Here is a 27926-nt window from a genome sequence, read left to right as displayed (position 1 = left end):
AAAAGAAGATGAATTTTTATATTCAAACTGTTGGTACAACACTTAGGTAAGTGTAGGAACTCAGTCAAGTCACATAACATCTCTGAGCTTCAGTTTCTTAAACTTTAATATGGTACTCACCATATGGGTTGCTGTAATTATCAGATTTTATATAGAATATAAAGAATAAGGGTAATATATACAGACATAACTCTCAGAGAGCTAGAGAAAATGGCATGAGCTTGATCAGTGGTTACTGTAATTGTATTAACTGTTATTATTACTATTATCGTTACTTTTTAAAGAATCTTTGCAATGGGAGCAGATTATCTCTACCAACTACCCAGGGTCATCACTACACCTCCAAGATATTTAAGATATCAGAGAAAATCGCACATTGGTTATCCCGTTTGTCTATCCTACAAGTAGGATTACTTGAAAATGAATTTCGATAAAACCAAAAATAATAGCCTGGCTCTTCAGCACCAGCTCTTAAAAGTTAATGCCAATATGGAAAGGAGTAAAATGTCTGTGAGTCTGTATTTCTTGTCGACACTTCGGAACTCTCTTACCCCAAATCTTGGTATTAGTCAGCTCTTAATTAAAAGAAAGTTCAGATCTCCAAATAGACAAGAAATAACACCACATTATTTTGATGCTCTCCTTTTGCCAATAAAGACACCAATGTATAAAATTGCCAAGTGTTGTGCATAGAATATATAATATTATTTGGTCTTTATTATTAAGAATCTCATAAACTGTTACAAAGAAAAACACAAGTATATAATTCCATCTACGTCACTGCAAGAAGAATCACCAAATTAAAAATATATATATTTGCAGTTCAGCCATGCCAGGTAAAGGTCTTAAATTTAGCCTCCTCTTTTTCATATATATATAAGTGGGTTAGTCATGTTGCAACAAACTGAGACATCAATCTCAGCAGAGTTTTAATGCCAGACACATCCCAGGGTCCCATCCACAGTTGCTTGTCTCTAGGTGCCTATTTCTGACCCAGTGGTGCCTGGGTCATGGAGTTGGCATGACACCAACCATGGCAACTTATAGTTGCGTTTTCCCGAGTTGCACCACGGATGTGGCAGGTGTCTGGCACTTCCAGGCCAGCCTAGATCCCATTACTGTAGACTTTCAGATCCTCTCTTGTATTGATCCACCAGCTTCACTTCTCAGGCACATCTTCTCTGTCCACGATGCCATTGTCCCTAAAATACAAAATGAATCTAGGAAAAAAAGCGACGAAGCTATGTAAATTCATTAACAGTAAAAAGTAGAAGGTAAATAAGAAAAAACAGAATTATTACAAATTGTCGTTAATATGGAGTGGACTGTCAAGACACTTTGACATTCTTTAATGCTGGAATCCTCACTGGAATTAATACCACCTTTCCATGATGTTCTTTCAATCCTCTGACACACTCACACAGATGTTTCTAACATGCTACCTCTCCAATGAATCTGTTGAGTCAACACGTGTATTCTTCCTTCTCTCTAACCTCAGAGGTCTCTTCTATCCAAGAATAACACCTACCTCCATCTGTGCTTTATCCCCATTCTTTTTCACATTCTTTGAACTTCCTTCCATTAATTATTCTCATGCTACTTGTATTTCTGGCTTCTTCATTTCAACTGCCTCCTGACTTTTCACGCAATGCATGCCTGATCTCTCCCATCTCTGTCTCTCTCCTTTTGCACATAAGGAAAAAAAAAAACTTAAAGGTGTAGACCAAACCCGTTGCTCCTATTTTTCTACCTCTTCTGTATTACAAAATATCATTATGATGTTGTGTCGATGCCCACTCTCCCACATTTCTCTGTACGAATCCTGTCATTTCTTTTAAGTTCTCACACTATTTGGTTTTGGCAACATAGGTCACTCATCAGTCCCTGTTTTCAGTTTTGTTTCCTGAATTTTTTCCTTGTAACTTCTTTCATCAGTTTTTTTCCAGCGTCCAGTGGACATTCTTTGTCTTTCAACTCATCACGGAAATGTGATTTCTCGTGTTCCTCTCTCAGTCCCTGTCTCATGTCCCTTCTCCACTTGATTTTTCTTTACCCTTATTATCATGCGTATAACACTCAAACACTTATCTCCAGATAAGGCTTACTCAAAATCCATATCTGACTATCCTTTTCTGATAGTCAGCTCTCTTTGGATTTCCCACATATGGCCCAAAGATCAGTAAACTTAAAATGTCTGTCTCCACCTTCCCAAATCTACTCTGCCAGATTTCATCACCATATTAGACACTTCAGCTAAAAAGTCATAATCCATACTTCCACAACACCAAGTATGGTCTATCTCCTTATTCCCTCCAGAGAAATCTGTTTACTCTGGGGAACATAAATTTTAAATTTCTGCTGTTTTGAAATCTTGAATAAATTCAAGAAACTGTCAAGTCTATCAAAGAAAAAAGAAAAGTAAGGTGACTGAAAATTTAGATATGTCAGATGAAATGAAAGAACTAAATAAATTAACAACCCTGTAAGATGATTTAAGTAGCATTAAAAATAGCAAAAAGTAGGACTGACGTGGCCTTATGACATTGGCAATATAATATACATGCTCTTGGGGCTTTTCCAGAACATAGAGAAAGAGTAACTTAAAAGTAATTAAAGACAAAATAGAAGAAAAACTTTATTGATTATTATTATGAAGCTGTAAACATTAATTAATAGAAAAAAAAGCTACATCTAAACTTATGCATTTTTATATTTTAAAGATAAATATACAGTTCTCCTAGAGTTCACGTAGGAAAACAGTCAAAAAAATTAATGAAAAATTGGGGGCTATATCATTATTTTTATAACATGTAAAGGTAGATAATAGCATGGCAACTAATAATAATACTTCCTTAAATAACAAACATTTGTTGATTACTTATGTTCCAGAACTATGCTGCATATTTATAGGCATCATTCCATTTAATCCTGAAAACAACTATAAGATGTTATCATTAGTCACGTTGTACAGATAACTAAACTGAGGCTTTAGAGAGGTTAAGAAATAAGCTTATTGTCACAAAACTATTAAAAAAGCAGAGCAGGGACTAGAAAGGTCTGTTTGATGTCAGACTGTAACGCCAACCACCGGACAGGGGTTTATCAAGCTGTGGTCCACAAACAATTCACATCCTACAGGCACCTGCACTTTAAGGACATAACCCTTGTGATCCCTTTTTTTTTTAAGGTTTTATTTATTTTTGAAAGAGAGAGAGAAAGAATTTCAAGCAGCCTCCTCACTGTCAGTGCAGAGCCAGCCCGGCGCGGAGCTCAAAGTCACAAACCTTGAGATCATGCCTGAGGCGAAATCAAGAGTGGGCGCTCAACCGACTGACTGAGACCTCCCGGGAGCCCCACCCTGGTGCTCTTTACTCTGTGGTAGATTAGACCACACTTCTAGTTTACAGGGAGAGAAAGAATGATCCAACTACTGTCATGAGTAAAGGCACAGTGAAGACATTATATAGCACCTGTATTTAAAGACTCGGAAAATAAACAGCCTAATGTACTTTTCATGAAAAAAAATGCACTCGATGATATATGTTAGTCACCAGAAACATGAATCAAATAAAGAACTCAAGACAGAGGAAGTATGAAAGATGGGGCGATGTTGCCTCTAGCATGTTCTTTGTGGAGAACTTACTAGCCTATCTGTATTCAGGTTTCCCGTCTGTAATACTGGAGTAATCACAGCTCTTGTGAGAGAGAAGCCCGGAGGTTTCAGTAAGGTCACTCAAAATATGCCCAGCAAAGTAATGGGCACTCTAAAAATAAAAGCTTATTGTACAGACTTTCAAAATGCCAGAGAAGGTATTGCGGAAGAATGCACATTTCAAGGTGTGGTTGTTGAAAGAGCAGTCCTGGACGCAGAGAGGGGTTAGCACGGTGAACCAGAATTCACATCAGGCCTGGAATTTAGAGCCACGCATTTGTATTGAGTAGCAATTGCTACTCAAATTCCTCTCAACAAATCCGTGTCTTGGGAAAAAGCAAAGCTGAACGTCCACTTGAGTTGGGGTCTTGATTCCCCAAGAAGGCACCTTCACGAAGAAACCCCTCTTAAAAGATTTCTTCTCTGCTTGCACAGGAGACAGCCTCATGGTTACGACAGCCGGAGGACTGAATGTCTCTGACGTGAGGCCCATGGTACACAGCAGTAGCAAAAAAAGGTAACAGGAATCCACAGTCCATCTTCAAAGAGCAGCCAGTGGAGATAAAGAGTAGATTACTGATTCCAGAGTACGTGTCAGATACTGCCTAGGGACTTCCTAAGTAGAGGTCAAGGTCCTACTGTTATACAGGTAGGGGTTAATGAGCTGGCAAATTAGGATATTAATATTAATGGAACATCCTTAGTACCCACAGGCTAATGAAGTCTGGGGTCATTTGGGTTATATTAACATCAAACAAAGTGGAATTTTAGGCCAAAGGCTTTTACCGGGATAAAGATAGCAATTTTATTGATTAAAGATGATAAAATCTATAGTTATTACTTGAGGTAAACAACATGCATAAAAAATATAAAGCTAAACTACTAAAAATTTAAGGAGCAACTGAAAACACAGTAAGAGTGTTTCTCAGTCTTTGACAGATGCAGTAAGAAAAAAATTAAATCATTTTAGAGAATCTGAATAATATAATTAATGAGATCAGATAGAAGGGGTATACATGTATGTGTGTGCGTATTGATAATATGTATACCAAAATGCCTTTCCTTTTAGGAAATGCTGGTTCTCAAAAAATAAAATACAGTAAATCCCAACAAAGGGGAAATTCTCCAAAGTAGAAAAGATTCAGGCCGTGTTCTGTGAGAAAATGAATTGCATATAAAATTAATAACAAAAGGATTAAGCGTTTTCTAACCACTTGGAAATAAAGCATATCAGAAAGTGACCGTAATGACAAGAGTACATATTAAAATCCTAACAGAAACATATGTACCAGTAGGAAAATATCCTTAAAGCTTTTTAGTATTTAGATAATTAAGAAAGAAAATATCCAGTCAACTTCATAAGTTAAAAAGGAAATCATAAAATAAAAATACTGAAAGAGAAAGCAATTAGTAGCGGTGAAAAATTAATGATTTAGAACAAATAGAAGAGAACAATGGATGAAAAGAAAAAATCCTGGAGTGTGTTTTTCTTTGAAAACAGCAAAAGCTGAACAGCTAACAACATGATTCCCTGATCTTGCGTCTACCATTTACTAGCTCTGTGATCCAAGTTCTTTAATCTTTCTGAGTTTCCTTTACTAACCTATAAACGAGCATGATAATACCCTTCGTGGCTTTGTAAATCTCCCCACTTATACTAAAGTCACTAGTGTCCTATGAGTCAGGTATAAGGTGTTTTGTTGTTTTTGTGGTATTTGGCAAGTTATTTTTGGAATCTACCAGTTGCCTTCCCTGCACCGTTGAGCCTGGTCTGTGTGTAAGGATGGGGAGCGGTGGGGTCCGTGCCAGGTTTTTATGACCCCTTCTCCTCCTTGCCAGTACTCCCCCAAACCTGTGTTTTTGGAAAGTGCATATTACTGACAACACACAGGGCCAGATCCCAATCCCCTCCTTGTAAAGCATGCCAAGGATAGAGCAGGAGGCTGGGGGCTGAACCGGGGAACTTTGTTTATTTTCTCCTTGCGATTTTAATTTCGATCTTTGTCTGAATGCCAGATTTGAGTTTTAGGTCCAGCTCTCTCCTGTTTCTTCTTTTACTGCTACTTCCATGAGAATCTTTTTTTTTTTTTCTTCCAGAAAAGCTTTAGGCAGATAGAGCCGCATGAGCTTGATGCTATACTTTATTTGGTTGAATGTAGTACAAGATGGGGGTATAGGGAAATTAACACACATTGGGAGAACACGATAGCAAGATCGCATAACTTTTAATGCAGCTTTTCATCTTTTCTTCCATTACTATAATGGAAATTCCTTTAGAGATGTTAGTTTCGTTTATTTAGATTATGTCATTTAGGAGTTTGAAGATCGTTGTAGTTTCACTTCAACTTAGAGCAAAATGTTTATAAAACTTCTGTGGGCCTTAAAGAAACAGCTGATGCATTTCCAGGGCAGCCAATTTGGAATTCAAGGCAGACCAAACGCCTCACACCATTTAAACAGATGATTCTCCCGGTGGACAGACGGACTAGCGAGAAGACAGCCAGGTTGGTGCTTTCTTTTTTTAAACACTGATAGTCAAAAATAGTAGTTTTCTGGACCACAGAGTGTGTCTAAAACAAATAATTGATTTAACCCCCTTAAAGCCTTCTTGGAACAATAAACAAAGGGTCTTAGTCGTATCCTGGTAGGAAGTAAATTTCTTCTTGAGAGCAAGTTCGTTTTTTGTGAGGAACAAGAACTTTTTAAGGTCCCGAGGATACCATTTAGCAAATTATTGTAGCAGTTTCCTTAGTGATACCCGAGGGCCCAGAAAGATTTAATGAGCCTTCGAAAGTGCCAAAGTTACTTTTAGGGAGTAACTTATAACTGGAGGAATTTAGCAAACTACACTGGAAAGTTTCTTTGGATGGTTTTCTAGATCAAGGGCAGACAAAAAAGGATGATTTCTAGAGAGAGGGGAGAGAAAAGACTTCTCCATGAGATAAGCTTTATTTTATCCTATCAGGTAGCATTGCTAACATTATTATTTTTTAGATGCAATGCATGCAGTAAAATGCCTTTGAACTTCTTATTGTTTGCCTATATTTATTCTGTGGTCTTAAGATCAATAAGAATATAAACACCTTCTTTCAGGGTTTGAGAGATGCCTTGGGATCTAATATGTTGTTAAGAGTGTTTAAGTCAGAGTAAGGCAGTTTGGGTCACGTTATTCATATACCACTGTGGTTTGGTTTTGACACCTGCCTTTACCACCAAAGGTGAATCTAAATTACAAATAATGTCTCCTAGGATTACAAGTATATTGGGAAATAGAGACAACTTTTTCTCTCCTTATTTCCATATTTCAAAATAAAATTTAAGTAACTTGGAATAATTTGCAGCACTGCAGGCAAAAACTGGCAAGCGTTTTATTTACTTCTTTTTTAATTTATTGATTTATTTTGAAAGAGAGAGGACACGAGGGAGGGGCAGAGAGAGAGAGAGAGAGAGGGAGAGAGAGAACTCCAAGCACGCTCCACACTGTCAGTGCAAGGCTCAAACTCATGAACCATGAGATCATGACCTGAGCCGAAATCAAGAGTCAGTCGCTTCACTGACTGAGCCACCCAGGCCCTCCTAAAAACGGCAAGCATTTTAAACTGTGGTCAGTACTGCAATGTTATGCCTCTTTGGGATCACAAGGAAGTCACTGATATTATTTATAAACTAATATAATGTATATTTTATATTTATATATAAATGAATATATAATATAGGTAAATTTAAATATTTATATACATAAGTATATTTATGTGTGTATATATATGTATGTATATATTACCAGAAAAAAAACATTTTAATCAAATTATGGAGTAGGCATTTAAGACTTTTTGGCCTCTTTAGAAAAGGGTAACATCAAGCATTTTGAAAGAAAATCTGACTTGGTGTATTCTACAATCTTCGTTTCTTCATGATTATTATCTCAGGAACATTTTTTTTATATACCTTGCAGAAAGGAGCTCGTCGTTATTAAACTGTTCTCTTTTCAGACAGAATACTCTTGGAATCACACATTAGAGCTAACTTCAGTGGCTCAGTGGTTACTTTGCTGTGCTCTCGGCCAATCTTCCCACACATTCTGACTTCCTCTAGCAAACAAAAGTCCAAGGTTAAGAGACTGAGAATGGTGTTTATTATCCCTTTTGCTTTTCTTTGGATTTCAGTTCCCCTTGATTTTCTTTGGGGTGTAAAATTCACAGAAGAAAGAGGCTGAATGCAGTCAGGAGGGGGCTCAAGGGACCACGTGACCATGACGGAATCAGTACCTGCTCCGCAACTTTGGGCTGACCTAGTCCAAGCTCTTGGCTTCTCTTGATCAGAGCCCAGGGTCTGACGCCGGTCAAAATCCGTGACCAAGTAGAAGTGGACCAACCAACCCATTTTGCTGTTAAAACCGTTCTGAGTGTGTCTCCAGAGACAAAAGCCAGCCTCTGAAGGCTACTGTATAGTTTCCTTCAAAAGTGAACGTAAAAACATTCTCGAAGGGTTATAACTGTTAATTTTTAAATCCCTTTTGCTTTTCTCTTGAAATTGATCGGGTGGATTCCAAATTTTATTGCACTTAGAATCGCTTGGGAACTTTAAAATCCTAATACCCAGATTGCATCCCAAAGCAATTAAGCCAGAATGTCTGGAAGTGGAAGCTAGGCAGCAGTATTTTTAAAGAACTTTTTTTTGTCATCCCAACTGAAACTCTGTAGCTATTAAACAATAACTCCCCCCCCCCTTACCCTTTTCTTCCCAGCCCCTGGTACCACCAGTCTGCTTTCTGTCTCTATGAATTTGACTACTTTACGGTCCCCATAGAAGTGAAATCAGACAATATTTGTCCTTTCGTGTCTGGTTTATTTCACTCAGCATAACGTCCTCAGGTTGTCCACATTGTAGCCTCTGTCAGGGTCTTTTCCCCTTTTAAAGCTGAACAACACTCCATTGTATGCGTACATTACATTTTGTTTACTCGTTCATCCATCAATGGACATTTGGGTTGGACATTTTGGCTTCAGTGGATAACGCTGCTGTGACCGTGAGTGAACACATATCTGAGTTTTCGCCTTCAGTTCTTTTGGGCGTAAGCCTTGAAGTAGAATTGCCGGCTTGTATCTTAATCTGATGTGTAATTTGGGGAGGAACCACCATGCTGTTTTCAGTAGCAGCCGCACCATTTTATACCCCCACCAGCCGTGCACAATGGTTCCAACTTTTTCACACCCTCACCAACATCTTTTTTGTAATAGCCATCCCGATGAGGATAAAGTGTTGGTATAATTGCTCGTTGACATTCACTACATTTACGCGTTCCTTTTTTTCCAGGCCCATCACACTTCGGGTTTTAATTCATCCCTTTCACAGCTTAGAATATTATCACTTCCAAGCGTGGTCTATGGAACTCCAGAATAAATATCTTCTGGCAGCTTGTTAGGAATGAGGACTTGAAGTCACCACTCCAGACTCACTCCGTCAGTATCTGCCTTTTAACATAGAGCTCCAGGTGACTCATACATACATGAAAGTTTAAGAAAAGCACGTTACAGATCACTTCAGTTGCTCCTGACCATCATCTTCAAGATCTTTCCACCTCCGCCTTTCTACTGCACTCACACAAACAACCGGGGAACCTTCGGTTAATTCAAACGTCTGCACTGCTGAAGACCAGTATACAGAGCCACACAACGTAGAGGATTGTTGCTGTCACGTACTCATGATCTCGACCACACACGGACCCTCACCGCTTCCTTTTTAAGTGTCCCTTGCAAATTCCAGGTCGCATTACCAAAAATAGCATTTGTCATTTGCACTGCTCTCCTCTTTACCTGTCTCAGCCCATCTCACTCTTTTCTGAAAATGTGCATTCTTTTCCCTTGAGAAAATAGGGACTTTTCAGACTCAAAGCTTCTCGATTTATTGCCTCCTCACCTCCAATCTCATACTCACCCACCTTCTTCTCCAGTGGTACAGAAGGAAACATTCTTGTTCTTTTCAAGGTTTTACTTCTCCATCTGTGCCCCGAATCTCCACTCCTCCTGTCTCTTCTTGAACCACATCATCAACCACTGCTTGTTCTCCAAAGGCTTTCCCTCAAGTATCACTCACTTAGAATCCTAACTATTGATTTCACCCTCAAGGCTCATTAAAAAAAAAAAAAAGACTTCAGATAGCCTGTAAAGAAATTATTTTGTCCTTCTGGAATTCAGCTACACTCACCTCCAGTCATCTGAAAGGACACCAAACTGTCACTCTTTCTAAGAAGTTACTCTAAAGCATGCTCTTTCCTCTCAAGTCAGTTTATGGCTTCCTTTGCTGAGCCCTCATCATAGCAGCGCATGCCTTTATTACAGCATTTACCAAGATGCATTGTGGTTATTCCCATGCCTGCCTCCAAAATAGAGACAGTGAAGAAACCAAAAACAAGTATTCCTGGCACCGAACCCCGTTTCTGGCATATGCTGGATGCTCCATAATGTTTACTGAATAGGTTAATCAAGGCAGCCAAATTCTGACATCCTGGCACTGGTCCCCTGCAGTTTCCTATCTTCACCAGCCCTGCCCCACCATTGAGCCTCGCATCTTGCAACATACAATACGCCTGTATAACCGGAGGGTATGTTTTCTGGGGCAGAGAACATTATGCTGTAACTTCCGGAAACCATGGTTTTCCTTCCTGTACATCCATTTCAAGCTTCTTTTCTGCTAAATGAGAAAGAAAAGTCTACTTTACTTGTAGTTTTAATTAGCATGTCAAATATTTTGTGATTTTTATGGCTACCAAGTAAATTTAGTTCTCTACACCTGAATTTGAAGCAATTTCTTCAGCATTTCCAAGACCAGTACTTCTCAGACCTTAGTGTGCAATAAGATTACCCGGGGATCTTGTTAAAATACTAATTCAGATTTAAGTTCTGCTTCTGTAGGACTGGGTTGGGTGTGAGTTTCTGCTTTTCTAACATGTTTTCAGGTGCTACCAATCCGGTCGGGGGGAACACGCTGGGACCAGCAACATCTAAGGCCATCAGCTCATGTTATAAAGTCTCCAGTTTCTATTGTGTAAATTAGATCACTTCATGCTTCAATGTAGGGCATTATGTCATGTATCCAGGATAGCTGTTTAACATACAAAAAGCAATTATCAAAGTGAGAGTTACTCCCTTTTCTATTAAATTCGAGTTTATCACCGGTTACAAGGAATTGGTAAAAGAACACCAGAGATAATGTTTTTATTTGTGTGAATACTAAAAGCAGTTTCAAACTATGATACATTCGTTTGGGCGATTTACGACTTCAGACTTGAAGCAGTAAAATACAACTTTAAGAAGAGGAGAGCCGCGTCATGGGACACAGAGCAAGGTCTTCCTTTTATTTGGCAGCCTGGGTTAAAATGTAAAGCACGACCATAGAGTTGCTTATCTCGCTGGGCGCGATGCATGAGCCCCTGTTTGAAGCAGCCTGGATCAGGGGACAGGATGAAGTACAGAAACATGTATAAGCTTCTCTCTAGCACTGCTCGGGAGTGCTGTCTACGACTGCCCCATTGGCCATACTGAAGGTGCCCTTGGTACTGAGCAGTGCAGTGACCTTGCAGTTCGGCAAGGACTACCAGGGCTGGCTCTAGAAGTGTGGCTAGGTGATCTGGTCCCGATTTTAAGCAGCAGTATAGTTATTATCCTAGAAATGGGGGGGCACCCTGATATTTATGCAGCCAAGCAGGGGAGGATCCTGCGGGGGGATCAGGATCCCCCTAAGTCAGCAGTTCTCCATCCTGACAGCGTGGAAGACTCACTGGGGCAACATTTAAGGCACCTCACTCCCGGGGCCCACCCTCACAGGTTTTGGCGTAATCGGCCTGTGGTAAGGCACAGGCATCAGTAGTTTTAAGTTTCCCAGGTGGTTATAATGTGCAGCATGGGTGGGAACCACAGTGTCAAGTGCTCCCAGGATAAAAACCCTCCTCCCCAGATGCGGCAGGCAGAACGTCTCTCTCTGTAGCCGGACCCCTTAGTTCCAATTTGCAGGTTTAGACTCCTTCCTCTCTGCTAGGATGGTGGTTGTCAAACTTCAGTAGGCATCACGTCACCTAGAGGGCTTGCTAAAACTATGGGTACAGAACGTCGGAAACTTCTCGGTTGTGGTCTGAAAGCGGCCGCTGTACACGGAAGGCAGGGAGAGACTGAAGAAAGAGACAGCCCGTTTCATGCTGGTAGGCAGCAGGCTTTACTTCCAAAGCTTGTCTTGGGTGTCGATAAGCAAATCTCCACACCTGCCTGCCGAATCTTAAAAGTTCACGTACAGGCCTTGGGGCGCCTGGGTGGCTCAGTCAGTTAAGCATCTGACTCTTGATTTTGGCTCAGGTCATGATCTCAGGGTCATGAGGTGGAGTCCTGTGTTGGGCTCCGTGCTAAGCATGGAGCTTGCTGACGATTCTCTCTCCCTTGTCCCTCCCCTGCTCATGCTGGCTTGTTCTCTCTCGCTCTCGCTCTCTCTCTGTCTCAAAAAAAAAAAAAAAAAAAAAAAGAGTTCATGTAGAGGCCTTAGCTGGGTTCAGTCACGTACACCGTCCAGATAGTCTCAATGCCACGTCACTATCTCAAGGTTATGTTCTTGGGGCAGCTTCTGGGAACTGGGAAAGCAAGCAGAATGCACATTCCAAGGACAGGGGAACACCTGACAAGCCTCTGATTTCCTGGGTCAGTTTAGGGGTCAACCTGTGATCATTTCTTCTTGATGACCTCCTGCAACAAAGCATAGATTGTTGGGGACTTTCCCCCAGACTTTCCAATGTGATGGGACTGGGGTAGGACTGAAATCTGCATTTCTTAACTGATTTTTCTTAATGTTTATTTATTTTTTGAGAGAGAGAAAGAGCACCAGCAGGGGAGGAGCAGAGAGAGAGAGGGAGACACAGGATCTAAAGCGGGCTCCAGGCTCCGAGCCGTCACCACAGAGCCCAACGCGGGGCTCAAACTCACAGACCGCGAGATCATGACCTGAGCCGAAGTCGGCCGCTCAACCGACTGAGCCACCCAGGTGCCCCCTGAAATCTGCATTTCTAATGAGTCCCCTGGTGGTGCTGTTGTAGCTGGACAAGACCTGATTTTTGCATCTTCCTGCATCTTCCTGGTCCTGTGTCCTAGTGTAGGTGTCTGGCTTTCCATTGGTTTCTCTGGTTTTCCTGACTTGGAAGTCCGAATGTGGAATTTTCTAATGCAGAATCAGAAACCTTGGGCATCCCAAAGACGCTAAGCAATGGTAAAGATGAGTCATTTAGAGAATTACCACCGATTGTGGTGTTGAGGATGGGGTGGAGAAAAACAGCGAGTAAGGGTGGCGACAGGGACATTAGATGGCACTTGGATGGAGAGAAGGAAACGATTCGTGAAGCATTAAGGACATTGTCTGACACAATTTATTGACCGATGATTGTGTGCTACATTGAGGGAGAGGACAGAATCAAGGATAGTTAATTGCAATCTATGATTTCTCAGTAAAATTCATCACAACTATCAAACTTAAAACATCATCACTAGCCCTGACTCTATATATTGTAAAGAGTTTAATAATTGTCGCTAAATGGTCTAAGGTGAAAGTCATAGGTGTTCCTTATATCTTTTCCAGAAGAAGTCAAGGTGATGGTATAATGTGTCTAAATTTGATATTCCGTTCCACTTTTATCTTTTTATAAAGAAGCAACTAAAAGCACAGATGGTTATCTAAGATTCTTCAGTGTTTTTCACCAGGAGCTGTTATCATGTTCAAGTAAGATTTCTTGGGGGAAGCACATTAATTCTCCCTTGACATGGAGGAACTTCTATGTAGCTGAGATCAGAAACCTATCAGACCTCAGCGGAAGAAAGCTCGAAATTTCAGCCGCCCACACCAAAAGACCATAAAGATTTTTCAGGACAGTGTGATTTCTCATTTTTAGCACTCCCTTCTAGCAAAATTTCAGATTGTCTCATTCTAGTTCTTGGAAATGAACCCAATAAAATGGCAAATATGCTTAGGAAACATTTGAAGCTGAATTTTATGTCTCTGATTTTTTTTTCTTTGTTTTAATTGCTAAACAACTTCATTGCCTTTAAAAATAAGATTGGCGTTAAATTAATAGCATGATCTAATCAGGTCCCCTTGGTTTACAGTTCAGAGAATGCTAAGAAATAAATACTCAGTATTATAACTAAATTTTCACCTGGCATGAATCATTGCAATTTCCTTTGCATTTTCTGGCTAGAAAAACAATACAGAACCAATAACAACCAAAGATGAGGTGTCAAGGAAAACAGGAGCTATGAGGTGAAGTGCGTAAGGCTTTTATGGGGCTGCCTGGAAATCAAAGTTGTTTGCATAACTCAGAAGAGGTAATCTGATCTGGTGTTCCCCAAATTCCTTAAAATATTCATCTAGAAAACAGAAGATGCACCCTGGCATCGTGAAACACGTTCTGTCTTTTAAGGCTACCTCTCCTCCAAATTGTGATCCAGGATAAAGCTACAGAAAGGAATAACAGTTGGTGGAAATAGAACAAGATTAAATGTACAAGACGGAAATACTCACTGTAAAATCCCAGACGGACAGAGGTGATTTGTAATTTCAGCAGCCATTGTTAGATCTTGAATTTTAATCTTTCCTATTTCCCTTCCAGAATTACAAAGTAAAGAATGCTGTAAAAACATTTCAATATTAGCAAGATCCATGTTTTTAAGTACCTGCGAAGTGAGAGGATATTGAAAGGAGAAAGGAAAATTTCCAGATACCCATTTTCATTCCTCCTCTGAAGTAGTCGAAACTAGTTTTGAGGGAATTCCATAACATTGGAAAATTCCGTTAGCAATGGAAAAGGTACGTATGGATTTTGAGCCAAGGTGAAAAGGTGTCTTCTGTGTGGCGCTATCAGAGACATCCGTGATAAACAGCACGCTCCGTTTACAGAGCAATCTCTCTGTAAGAATTCTCAACTTTTGCAGAAAAATCTAACATATAAAAAATAAGCTTCAGATGATTTTCCCTGGGGAAGGTTAAAAATATGTTCAGCTTTTCTTGGCACGGTGAATGTGAAAAATACAGTGGGAAACAAACTAATATCAGCAGGCAAAGAGGTGGTCGTGTAAGGGCATGATGACGTAGCGATGTACATACGAAGTTAACTTTGCATTACAGCAAGGCTGGCGTCTTCGTTCTGCAGTTGTAAAGTGGCAAACGTTTTGCTCGGTACCTGAACGTCACAAGTTCGGACACTGCCCAGTAATCTCGGAAGAGTCTCTGTGACTGGGAATCTCTATAAGGTGCATTTATGCGAACAGGTGAATATTCAGAGATGATTTCATCTTGTCATCTAGAATCATTTAATTGATAAGTCTCTTCAGCAAACAGGTGTTAAGAAAACTTGGTATCTCAGAGCAGTAATTATCGACTTGCCAAAGCGCAGGATTAGACCTGGATCTTTCCAGGTGGGTGTGGGATAAACCAAGTACCGATGTTCCCTCCAGGCGAGAAGAATGGACGCTGCCGGAGGACGGGAGGCAAACCACGATATTGATACGAATTTGAAATGATAATCAAGGTTGAGCATCCACGTGCGTTCTGAAGCAAAGATATCCTTGTGAAATAATAATGATGGCTCATCAGAGGATACTTAGGTAGTGGGGGTAGGAAAGTAGAAAATAGGTCATTATCTGATGTATAAATTTCCTTTAATGCGAGCTTCCCCATATGCAATAGAATTAACTATTCTACAGAATAATAGTGAGTTCGACTTCCACCGGGCGCTTCACAAATTACCCCATTATCCATTCTTAGCCTTTTTGCTTCTGACTACCAGCAAAATGTTGCCGTCCTCACATTCTTTAGCACAATGTCTCCCTTAACATTTTCTTTCCGTTTTCATCCATTTCTTTACAATAACCCTGCAATAATTCCTCCGCAGCTGAAGGTCACTTCAGTTGCATTTCTGCTGAGTGTTTTTATTACCATGTTTCATGGATTTCATAGTTCCGCTAAGACCAAGCATTACCAACTCTCCAGCGGGCACCGTTATCTGTAAAATTAGACAAGGGGGCGTCAGCTGACAGCTCATAGGATGATTACGATTACGACTAAGTTCATGTTTGTATAAATTCTATGTATCTTCGTGGCATCCTTACAGTGTTGTTACAACATTATTGACTAGATTCCCTATGCTGTGCTTTTCATTCTTGTGACTCACTTTATGACTGGAAGTTCGCACCTCTTACTCCCCTTCATCTATTTCACCCATCAGTATTTTGAACCTCTTGAAACTTTCCTCTCTCTTACTTCTTTCGAACCTTATGAAGATCCTATAATGTGGACCAGGTATCTATTGGTACCTCCAGCTTCTCTTAACTGTGGCTACTGAAAGTTTTTGAGTTTCAGAGTTTCACACACAGTGGTACAGTTGGGAATAGGATCAATGTAATAGACATTGAAAATTAAGGAATTACCTTAATTATCAGATATGAAGGATAACTCGCAAAAGATAACCCACGCGGCCTTCTGAATTCTCCAGATTGTTGTGTGGGACTTGTATTTGTGTGTGGGGGCAAGGATGTTGCACTTGAATTATTGGGTCTCATGCTGTGGACTGGTGTGTAATTTTGGCAGGTACCTGAAGGTCTGTGTCCCCCATAGAATGAGACGCTCGGGGGAGTGAAAATGGAAATCTCACAGTTGGGAACTATTAAGCAAAAAATAAAGTGGAGTAGCATAAACTTTGAAATATTTTAGATACATTTCAAGGACGTTTTAATTTAATCAGTCACAAAAAGTCATGGATAAACCTTAAAATCTTAGTAGAGAATAATTTTGAAAATAAAACCATAAGCCATTCGGCCCCTTTCTACACATTACTCTGAGGTATTAAAACTAGATACTTGCTGCTCTGTAAAGATTGAATTTTTTTTTACAACTAACTCAAATGCTGTAGGATTAGAGTTATTGCTCTTTAGATACTAAATAATGAACGTCCCAGCAGGGCAGTTGTGTGAGTTACATATGATGGCATAACCATACATCAAAGCAATTCCAGTTAAGAAACACGTATTACTTCCTGGGACAGAACATTCTCTTAAGATTATAGATAAAGAACGTTCTCGTAAGGAAGGAATAAAAGCTAACTTGACTTTGAGCAATGGCAAAAATTTTGTTTTTGAGGATTTAAACACGCCCCTGATCCTATACCTTTCTTTCTCTCTTAAGGCCTTTGATTTTCCTTCTTTATAACTGTAATGTCTCTGAGAGTCTGTGTATGCATCTTACATACGACTTCTTTATGTAACGAGTTTACTCTGGGTGTTTGTTAATAATGGATGCACTAAATATGACAGCAGTCATGTCGTGAAAAACTATGGCATTTGTCACTATTGGAAGGGTCTGAGACAGAAGAACGATGAGAAGAGTAAGAAAAAGACATACTTGAGCACTTAGAATTTGTTTCTTTGCTTAAATTAAGGGAAGATATTTTTGTCCAAGCAAACGATAAGCTTATCTGATAAAGTGGCCATTTCTGGTAGGATGCTTACTGCTAAGTATTTGTTAGCGACAGAAGCTGTCCGACAATGGCTTCATTTAATGACCGGAGAGTGTTTGAAATAGGGATAGGATGCCACTGATCACAAAATATGCCAATCGATTTATTTTTAGGAGTGGTGTTGGGGTCGTACTTAACGAGCAAGGTAAGAAGCACTTGGAAAGTCTCGTTAACTGTGTCAACTTGCTATTTAAGTTGTTAAAAATCATAATTCAGTATATATTTGCCTGGAAGAGCAATACATTTCTCCTAGGGACAATACATTATAGGACTCTGAGTCTCACTCCTGAGAGAAACGACAGGGGTTCTGCCTGGCCTTCCGGGCAGCCTTATCAGATTCAACTAATATGTACTATGTCACAGGCACAAATTTATCCCACTAACATGTAAGAAAAGCTTTTCTTATTTATTTATTTATTTATTTTTCTTTTTTTTTAAATTTTTTTTTAATGTTTATTTATTTTTGAGACAGAGAGAGACAGAGCATGAATGGGGGAGGGGAAGAGAGAGAGGGAGACACAGAATCTGAAGCAGGCTCCAGGCTTTGAGCTGTCAGCACAGAGCCCGACGCGGGGCTCGAACTCATGGACCATGAGATCATGACCCGAGCGGAAGTTGGACGCTTAACCGACTGAGCCACCCAGGCGCCCCATATTTATTTATTTATTTTAAAGAGAGGGAAAGTGAATGGGGGGGAGGGGCAGAGAGAGAGGGTGGGGGCGGGGAGAGAGAGAGACAAAGAGAGAGACAGAGAGAATCTTAAGCAGGCTCCAAGCTGTGTAGAGCCCAACTTGGGGCTCCATCCCATGACCGGAGCTTAAATCAAGTCGGACAGTAAACTGAGCCACCCAGGTGCCCCAAGGAAAGCGTTTCTATTACCTGTTCCCACGAAGAGACTGAAGCTGAAAGAAAGAGAGAGAGAGTGAGAGAGAAGTGATCCAAAACTCTGGTTTTGAAATCCGTAGGGCCACAGCTGGTGACACCCATTTGAAAGTAACCGTAATAGTATACGGAAGGTGTTAAAGAGCAGATCACCAATACATGGGAGTAAGAAACACTTTGGCAATTCTACACCCTCTCGCTTTGTCTTCCAATGGCGAGAAAAGAGGTATTAGTGTGTGTGGAACGTGGCCCTAAATTTCTTAGTGTGACTAACCTGGTCTCTGGTCCGACGAGATCCAAGGTACTCCACTAAAATGGAAAACACTGGTGGGGGAACAAACGGTTGGATATAGAGGGAGGGCTCATCATTGAAAATTCTTTCTATACCCTTTATCCATTTTGGTAAAACTGCCTGTGAACTCACAATTGTACATATCTTTGAAACGATTCAGGGTTTTCTATTTGCTGCATATAAGCAGGGCCAGAGCTTTAATGTCTGACTCAATTTTCTGCCGTCTATTCATGAGTGCCCGACATGACTGCACTAAATTAGAAAGTCTCCAGGTTCGTGTGAATGCACGCATCTTAGGGTACCTTTTCGCACAGGCCAAACCCAGGGTAGGTCTGCATTGAAGTACTTCCTCTGTAACGTGTTTCCATTGGAAGCGAAAGAACAGCTTGCATAAGGGGGGGGGGGGCTGTGTCTAATGATTGGCACAGATATCTTCCACTGGCGAACTGTATTCATTACGTGGTGTGTATGTAGGTTGTGTAGTTTGGTGCCGTTGTGTATCACTGTATGCTTTCTTGTCAAACGATTCACCCTCACGGTGTTTATTCCTGAGCCTGTTCCATTAACATTCCTTATCTTCGGTCGTGCCTTCAAAACCTGTTGTCTTTAAAAAGTTAATTGAGAATACTTCTGGCCATAAACTTTAAAGATGTCCCCCCACCCCAAAACTATTCGAGAAGCAAATGTGGTTTTAATTTTCTATAACTATTTATCTTGTAGCCGTGCAAAGTATTTCCTGTGGGTGGTTTATATTCCTATCCAGGTGAAGGGGGTGGCCAGCGGGAGGGCAAAAAAGAAACTTTAACGAGCCTCCCCCAAAGTAGTGTTTGGAAACTATTCATTTGACCTTGAGTGACAGAGCTTATGCCTTGCAAATTGATTAATACAGATACAATATCAAATCATTTTTCATACAATTTTTTAATGTTTGTTAAGTGCTGGAGCAGTATGTAAACAGAGTATTTGGCATTTTTATTAGGCTGCGGAACTCAGTCATTTCCTTTGCAACAACATCTCATAAACTATTTTGACAGTCTAATAAACTATAAAAAGCTGTGGTAAAAACTGGCTCTGAATGTTATAACCGTACAAAATGGAAAGAGCAAGAGAAAACATCTATCACCGGGATTATTATCACTGTTGCTATGGCAACCCGGTTGCAATGGCAATATCTCCACGGCTCTGCTGTTTGTTATCATCTTTCTTGATTTTACATCATTGAAATTGTAGTAATTACACTGTGCCTGATGAAAAATGTATGCTGTCATGGCAACTAAGTCAAATATTCTTAATCATTTCACCTCTTCAATCTAAAATGTAATTGTTTGTCAGTAAAATAGGTTATACAGAAGGCTTCTATGGACTTATGATTGCCTTAAGTGTTCTGCAAAAAACCAGTGCTTTTAGGCTCAAGACCCTGAGCTAAACTAATAGCTTGACATGGTAAACAATGACTCATTATAATAAGTAAGCAGCATTAATTGTAGAGTGGCTTCTCCAGTGGGGTAAAATTATAAACCACGGCGACTTTAATACAGTCCTTAAAAATCAAAGACACAGGAAAATATTTGCAGCCATCCTAATATCTTCAGTGAATTGTTTGAATCGTAGGTTATGTTCATTTTGGTGTGCCCCACTTATGTTTTATGAGTCGATTTCGTCCGATGAACATACTATAGAAGATTTTCTTCACACTGTGTGCGATTAAGGCACAAAGAAACGATCCCTTCTGCAAATATGAAAAGAAATTAATAAGCTGTAAATAAAATGCTTTTCTAACTAGAGCAGGTCAGGTAGAAGCCCATCAGCGATTCCTTAAACTAGTATGTTTTGTGCAGTGTTTTCAAAAGAACGTGATTTTTGTGTCATATCTCCCTCTGTATCTGGGTAATACGCATGTCCTATTAGAACAGAATAGAAGAATCGATATGTAAAGTTGTGCTAGAAAATGACAAATTTATCCTCTTGAGTGGGAACCCTTAAATAAACAACAAAATTTCAGTAGTATGTGGAAACAATAGCACATATTTTTATAATTAGCTATTCTATTTCCTCAGAAGGATGGAAATTTTGCTTGAGTAGGAAGAGAAAATTGAGTCTAAGAAATCTTTTGTGTTGATAACAACAGAATTTCTATAGCTCAGTTCGTATTCCTCTTATATAGTTTTTGATGTAATGACGCTATAAATGAGAGCAACAAAATAAATCATTTTATGTTTTTCATGAATTTATGAATGGTGTAATTATCTTTATTTGTATCCTTAGATATATGTACTTTACATTAGGAAACACAAGATAAGCTAAATGTTATATTCTCTAGGTTTTACATTCATGAGAAAATTTTACTGCGCAGAGAAAATTATACACTTCTATTTCAAACCTAGCTAATCATAATTCTTCCCACTGTATACCTATATTTCTCCTTTTTGTTAGCATGTCATTACTTTTACATGAGAAACAGGTACTAGCTAGCTGTAATATGATTAATCCATTTCTGCCAAAAGCAGAAGATGTCTTTGCTATTGTAAAGGCCGGATTTTATCAACTCTGGGGGAGGGGTAGAGAAATGAAATGCAAGAATGTATTTTCAGTGCTTGAGTACCAATGTATTTACAGTGATGATAGTAATTTGATTGTGATGGTGACTGTTTGCTTCATTTTTAATGGATTTAATCATAAAATTGCTTTAAAACTTACTCGGTGCTCCTACGTGAAAACAAAATATTACACAAATAAAATGAATATAAGACCCTGAGATGCAAATGACTTGTTATTAACAATGACTTCAGGTAAAAGCAAAATCTTTTAATGAAAACATCAGAAAAGCACATTTAAAGAATCGACTGAACATGTTCCTCATACCTGCTGTAAGTTACAAAATCATGCAGCCAGGGACACGTTGTGTCATTCAGGTAGAAAATAAACAGTAGGCACTTCCCAATGTTAAGGATATTCAACAATTTAGCATCAGAACTCTTGAAGGGTTGAATTAGGACTTGATAAAAACATCCCATGAGCAGCTGTCTCCAGCCTAGAGACACCGAAACTGCACAGTAACTAGAATCCTGGTATTTGATCATATATTTTAATACCGTAATCAGTTTCCCCAAACAATGACACTACTTTAAACTCTAGCTTCCTCAAGAATATGTCTGCAGGTGGATGTGTGGTACTAAAATAGCAGCCAGCTAGAGTCACAGATCCTGTCCCTGCCCCCCTCCCCTGGGGATATGGTTGATACGAGACTGTGAATACAGAGAGAGGAAAATATATGTATATAAATATATACATTTAATATGTATAAAAATAGGAGGAAAGAAAGGAAAGTCCATGGCTCTATATTAACTTAGGGCCTTTTTCTTGCTTGCCTTTGGCCTGAGCCTGCCCCTGATTCTCTATTTTCTAATTAAAATTCCTGTGAGAGGTGGATTGGCTTGTCTCAATCTTGTTTGGGCCAGATTTCCACTCTAACTCTCCATTAGCCGCTGGCCGACTTGGAGAAGAATGTGGCCATTCAGCAGCTCTGTTCCTGTGATGCTGCTCCTCTTGGCCACTCAGCTCTGTCCAGGAGGAGGTGGGATCGCCCGGGACAGGAGGCTGGCCCAGGACCGACCCCCTCAGCAGGAAGCTGAACTTTCAGCTTTTCAGCCAATACCAACCCGGGCACAAACGATGCACCCGTCACTGTTGGAGGCGCTGGGGGGGTTTGTTCGCCCCCAAATCCCTGCCCTGATGGAACACAGCAGCTGCCCTTTGCAGAAGCTGTCACCCGTTTTCACATAAAACACATCCACTCCTCCATCCACCTCGTGATGGTGGGGAGCAACCCAGTTAAAATAAACAAAATCACGCTGCACACTCTGAAGTGTTACAGGAACATGAGAGATCATTATGATTTAATCTAATTTCTCCTCCCCTTCAGGAAATTTTCTCCTCCATTCTTCTCACTGTCAGTTGCAAGCTCGGGGAATTCAAATTAATTTAAAGATTAGACTGAGTAAAACATAATTAGGAAGGTAAATGTGCAGGGGAGAAAAGGGCAGCCAAAAATGTGTTCCAGGCATGGATGTACATGATGCTGGTGTTTCTGCATTTCTACATGACCTGCGTCACAGTCTTCGGCATGGATAACCTGAATCTGATGAAAGTTACCCAGGAAATCTGCGTGAATGGTAACAATAAGAAGTTAGGGATGTTAGAAGCAAATTCCAAAGAACTCCCAGCATAAAGTTATTTTAAAAAGATAAGTTAAATATGGGTTTTCGTTTTGTGTGAAGCAGACATATTTGACAGAATATAGTTTATTCTGAAAATATCGATATATCCTGGATTGCAGCTGTATCTCAGGCCTAGAGTGTTTCCAATGGTTCCCTTAAAATTTACAACTCCAGCAATGTCATGTAGAATGGAGTATTTAAGACCTAAATTATTTAAATCTGTTGCTCAATCCACGTGTGCTTGTGTGTGTATATGAATGTGTGTGTGTGTGTGTGTGTATTTTAACATTTATATGATGATACATTTCAAGTATCTTTTATTAACCAGAAGCATCTGACACCTAGATAAAACTCCTAAAGATGAAATTCTCTCTTTATAAACTTCAGGGGAGTTCCTTTAGAATTCTGGTTTGTTAATATTTGTATTGCTTATTATTTACCTGTAAACAGACTATTGAATTAATCAGAATTAAAGAGCACCACATTGGAAAGGGTTTTATATCTGGAAATCAAAGTATTCACACTCTTCTCATGAAATAAGAGATACAGAAACTTGAAAAAAAAAACCATGTTGCCTCTGTGAGTCACAAGTTAAATATTAAATATTTCTTACAGCCTCCGAGGCAAAAATACTATTAAGGTATTGAAAATCTGAGCAACCTTTCTGTGCCACATTTAAACTTCATTGATGGAGCTTTTAGGTCAGAATGAAACTTCCAGATTCAGTAATGTGAATTTCGTTTCATTGTATAACCTTCTTAGAGCTGCCTGAAGGCTCAGACTAATAATACTTCTAATAAACGACAAGCTTTTTAAATATATGGACTCAGTCCAGCATTTGAGCTAAGAATGTTTGAAAAGGCAAAATCTCATTTTTTTCTACCTTATTTAGATATTGGAGTCTCAAAGTAAGCACTAAAAAACTAGTCTGGTACTTGACAAATACAAATTTTAGAAGTGTCTACTCTTTTATAGGTAAAAGTTGCTCAATCAAACTCATAAGTAGGCAAGCCAAATGAGTATTAGCATGTTTAATATCATTCTAATAAATTTCCATATTAAATAGAGCTAAAATTGTCAGGTCGCTCAAGTTGTATTAATGTGACACAAAAAATGGCTCCATTCAGTATGGCATTGGGTAAACGACAGGATCAGTCTTCGTGACGTCATGGCCCTCTTCCTAACAACGTATGTGAACGTGTTGTGTGAATACTTATAAGAAATCAGAGAAGGGCTTTAAAAGAAATGCTAAAAACTAAAAGAAGCAAATTCGTGTTCGTCATCTACTTCTATATTTTATTTAGAAGCGTATTAAAATATTAGTGGGTTTCTTACTCTCAGTAGGCACCTGTGGTTTAGGAGATCAAAGTCAGAATCTCCAAACTGGGGCACAGAAGAAGAGGAGAAGTGCAATCCAAAACGTTTTCTTGAAAAGCAAAACGGAATCTCATTTCTCCGATCCCTGAAGTCTCCTTCTTAAGAAACAAACCAAAACAAACAAGCAAACAAAAAAAAAAAAACAAAAAAAAACCCCAACCATTTCTATTGGATCAATGATTTAGGTTCTGCTTCCATTGAATGAAAATTTATTGTGATCTAGGACATAGGAAATATACTCTTGGATTAGGCCCTCAGTCTAACTGTTAAGAAACAGAAACTCAGAGTTTTACTGTCCTCTCGAGTGTCACCCTGGTACCTTCAAAGGAAGGTCCCGGAATGGGTACAGAAGCAATGATTCTCTTGGAAGAATATATACTCCTAAACTCTGAGGGAACTATCAGTAGATTGTCTTTTTTTCCTGCGACTACGTATTTTATAAATGTCTTGAAAATATTGTCTCAGTACCTGTCTTTTGTTCTTCTGTCTTGTTTTCAGTTTGAAGTAACTGACAATGTAAAACAAACTAACTTCAGTTAAAAAAAAAAAAAAAGGAAGAAATTGGTGAGCAAGTTCAAGGCAAGCTGGCTTTGGGAACCCATTTCTGTAAGCCTGGATTCTATTTCACCTTTCACTTCTGACTCTGGCAGGACAGAGTGAGCCCCTTTGGTGGAAATTCTAAGAGAAACCTTGTCATCGTTACGTGGGCTCAATCACTGGGGGGAGGGGGGTGGAATCCTCGTACACTGATTCAGGCCTAGTTTATGACCTCTTCTCTGGATTCTGGATTCTGGATTCTGGGCGGTACAGCCTCTTCCGAGACATGGGTCTCAAGAGCAGAGAAAGCATGGATCCCCAAATGAAAATGCAGGTATGTGGCTAGAGGAAGGGGGAGAGAGGCAGGGAGGCAGCCTGCAAAAAGCCACTACCAATGTCACTCCGACATCTGTATCCCGTCAAAGGGATTCCATTTGCTTTCCTCCTTTTGTGGTTTCTTCTTTTCTGCCACACATGGGATTCCCTCTCGGCAAAACCAGGACTCTCGCTTCCGGGTTGTATTCGGTGAGTGATGCAATTGTATGTTTGGGTACCATAATCTGTAGTTTCATGCAGGGAGTTAACTACAACAGGATGGGGCACAATAGTGATATCACAGGAAGGAAAGGTAGCTGGCTTGGAAGCCCTTGGGTGTGTAGGATTCTCAAAGGTAATAATAATAGAAGGGCTGTGAGTAGCTTCAAATTACTTTTTCTTTCTAATTGGCAATTAGTTCTAATTAACTTTTAATTAATATTCAATGTTTTCTTTAACAAATGGAACCCTGATGAGATCACATCTGTTAATACCGCTCCGTTTCTATTTTGGTATTCTACAATTTTCCATTATGACTGTAGCAAATGCAACTTCAGATAAGTGATCACCTTTTAGCTAGGATGAAAAGGTGGCCTGATTTAAAGTCACTGCACTTTAAATGTGATTTTGGCAAAAACTAAGACTCTATGAAATTGGATTTTGTTCTACAATCTTAAGAGATGGTATCAGGAATTAGAAGGTACAGCCACTTTTGTGCGGCCTCAGTGACAATTCTTTTCAAGTATTGCAAGCTGTATAAAAATCAGCCTTTTTACTCTGATGGACACTTAGAACAGAATGTAGAATGTAGAATATAACGCATAGGAAGATGTATAAAGATCATTTCCATCCAGTAACTTTAGGGATAAAGCCGAAGTCCAGAAGAATTTTTGGCTTGTCCATGCAGTTCCATATAATAAGTAGGAACAAAACCAAAAATCTACAGATATATTACTTTGTAGGAAGTTGAACCCTGAAGGAAGAAAACTCTGCTTTAATAGCTAACCATTAGTTAGTTCTCTTGGCTTTTTCAATCTCCATATCTTTTTTCATTTAATTCTTTAGCTTTTTAGCCCAGCTGATGTTTTGGTTTGTGCTTTGGATAATCCTTACTAACGTGTTTTTTTTTTTTTTAATTTGTGAGCAAGCTTTTTGCAGATACGTGGATGCATGTCCTTTCAGATTATCTCAGTTTTACCTTTGCTGATTTGGATAATTTTTCAAATATGCTTCCGCGGTTGCACAAGATTCAATAAAACTGGAGCCATCGTTCATCATGATGTGTGGAGTAAGTAAAATAACAGGGGTCCATCAAGTAATTTCTCAATTTCAAGTATAAGTCAGAGTGGGCCAACCAAAGATGTTTCTGGCTAATTTTTGGCTGGAACATTCAATTTCACTTCCCTTGATGAGAGGCTAAACTTCAGGACTTTGGTTTCGAGAAGCAAAATTCAAGTGGGCTGACTATTCTTCTTAATGTTGGCTGCCGGGTTGAGGTTCAAGGAACTGGCTCATTTGAAAGAGATTTTGGCCCTCGCAGAGTGATAATTAAGATGGCCTGTATTTGGATAAATGGGTTGTAGTTATTTTTCTTCTTGAAAATAAAATATAATTTGCCAAACCCCAAATTCCTTTTTTTAACATTAATCTTCTGTGCTCAAGATACTTTGAAAATGTGAATAAAGTTATTTTTTTAGCAAACCAACCACCATAATTGTAATAAACATGAAATTTTATGACTTAACAAAAATAATATTTGATGATTTCTTGGGAGTTGAACCTCCTTCTTGAGCACATATTTTTAGAACAGTACATTTCTTAGGGGGACATTATGTGCTGTGAGACACTCATTGTTATCAGAAGTTATTTAATAAAATAATAACATGCAATTATTAATGAATTTCTTGCACTTTATTATACATTGAAATTGTCTTCTTCTTCTTCTTCTTCTTCTTCTTCTTCATTTTTCTTTTTTTGACAAGGCACTTCCAAAGAAATACAGGGATATGTGACCTAGAATCATTATTTCCAGATTCTAATAATGCCGTTAATTTTATTCTTCCAAGAACTTCAGTTCAGTTTAAATCCTGAATCTTGATTTTCTGTTGAGCATTCTGAACAATGCAGTTGTGGGAGCTTAAAGTGAAATTTTTCAATTAGCATTTTAAAGAAATTTTTTTTTTCTTTAATATGAAAAAGGTAGCTGAGGTTTTCAGAATCATTCCCTCTCAGTAAGTGGATATGAATCTATTATTTTTAATAATTTGATTCATACATATTGACTTGTGAGTGACCCATAAAAGAAAAGTCGATGTAATTATATAATATTTTACGAGTACTTTAAAAATGTCTTAAAATAGTACATATAGCATCTATTATAAGTAAATTGAAAATACAAAAATCAGTTCTTGTGAAATCTATAAAGAAGTGAATATTTATAATTGTACATATTTGTGGCAAATTTAAAAATCTCCAGTATTATTATTAGTATTGGCTAAAACCAATCTGCTAGAAAAGAAAAAAAAAACCTTTTTAAAATTAACCTGAAACAAAATACCATCAAAGTATGATTGCAGTGAAATTCATAATTCAAAACAAAATGCAATACCAAAAGAAAATTCAAAATATTGATTTAAAAATTTCAAAATAAATGCCAAAATTTTTTAAATTCTAAATAAATAAAAGTAAACGTAAAAATTAAAAGAATTTTTTAAAAATTCATTTACTTGCTCCTTATACTCCCACTTTTATAATTTCTCAGATGGAAATCATCAAAGAGAAGTAGAATCCCAGAACAGTGTTCATTTCAGAAAAATTTACAATAGCAAACACAGGAAAATGATCCAACTTGTAACAATATGGAATACTTAAGTAAAACATGACATCTAATTTCAGTGGAATTATTATGAGCTCAGCCAGATTTTAAGTGACTCAAAACTATATGTACCCTATGTTATTATGTATTTACATGTGGGGGGGAAGGGTTAGAGTTGATTAAATTAAGATGGGAATGAGAATTTTTTAGGCAAAATTATAGATCTATTGCTTCTTGTTTTACAATATGTTTCATCATAAAGTCTTTAGTACCTTAAAAATGCTAATCTTGAAAAACGGATG

The 27926-nt window shown here is 38.8% G+C and overlaps 1 long non-coding RNA gene across 1 annotated transcript; it reads right to left on the bottom strand.

Moving 5' to 3' along the window:
• Window positions 1-19265: 19265 nt before the first annotated feature.
• LOC125924670 (uncharacterized) lies at window positions 19266-24671 on the bottom strand. The gene is made up of 2 exons (XR_007458511.1): window positions 24426-24671; window positions 19266-20092 (listed from the first exon to the last, which is right to left on the bottom strand). It is a non-coding gene; the product is annotated as an uncharacterized LOC125924670 (long non-coding RNA).
• Between the last annotated feature and the right edge of the window lie 3255 nt (window positions 24672-27926).

This window comes from Panthera uncia, chromosome F2, assembly GCF_023721935.1.
Source record: "Panthera uncia isolate 11264 chromosome F2, Puncia_PCG_1.0, whole genome shotgun sequence".
In the NCBI taxonomy this organism is placed as follows: domain Eukaryota; kingdom Metazoa; phylum Chordata; class Mammalia; order Carnivora; family Felidae; genus Panthera; species Panthera uncia.
The sequence above is the reverse complement of the archived record's forward strand: the minus strand, read 5'-3'. Positions and strand labels throughout refer to the sequence as shown.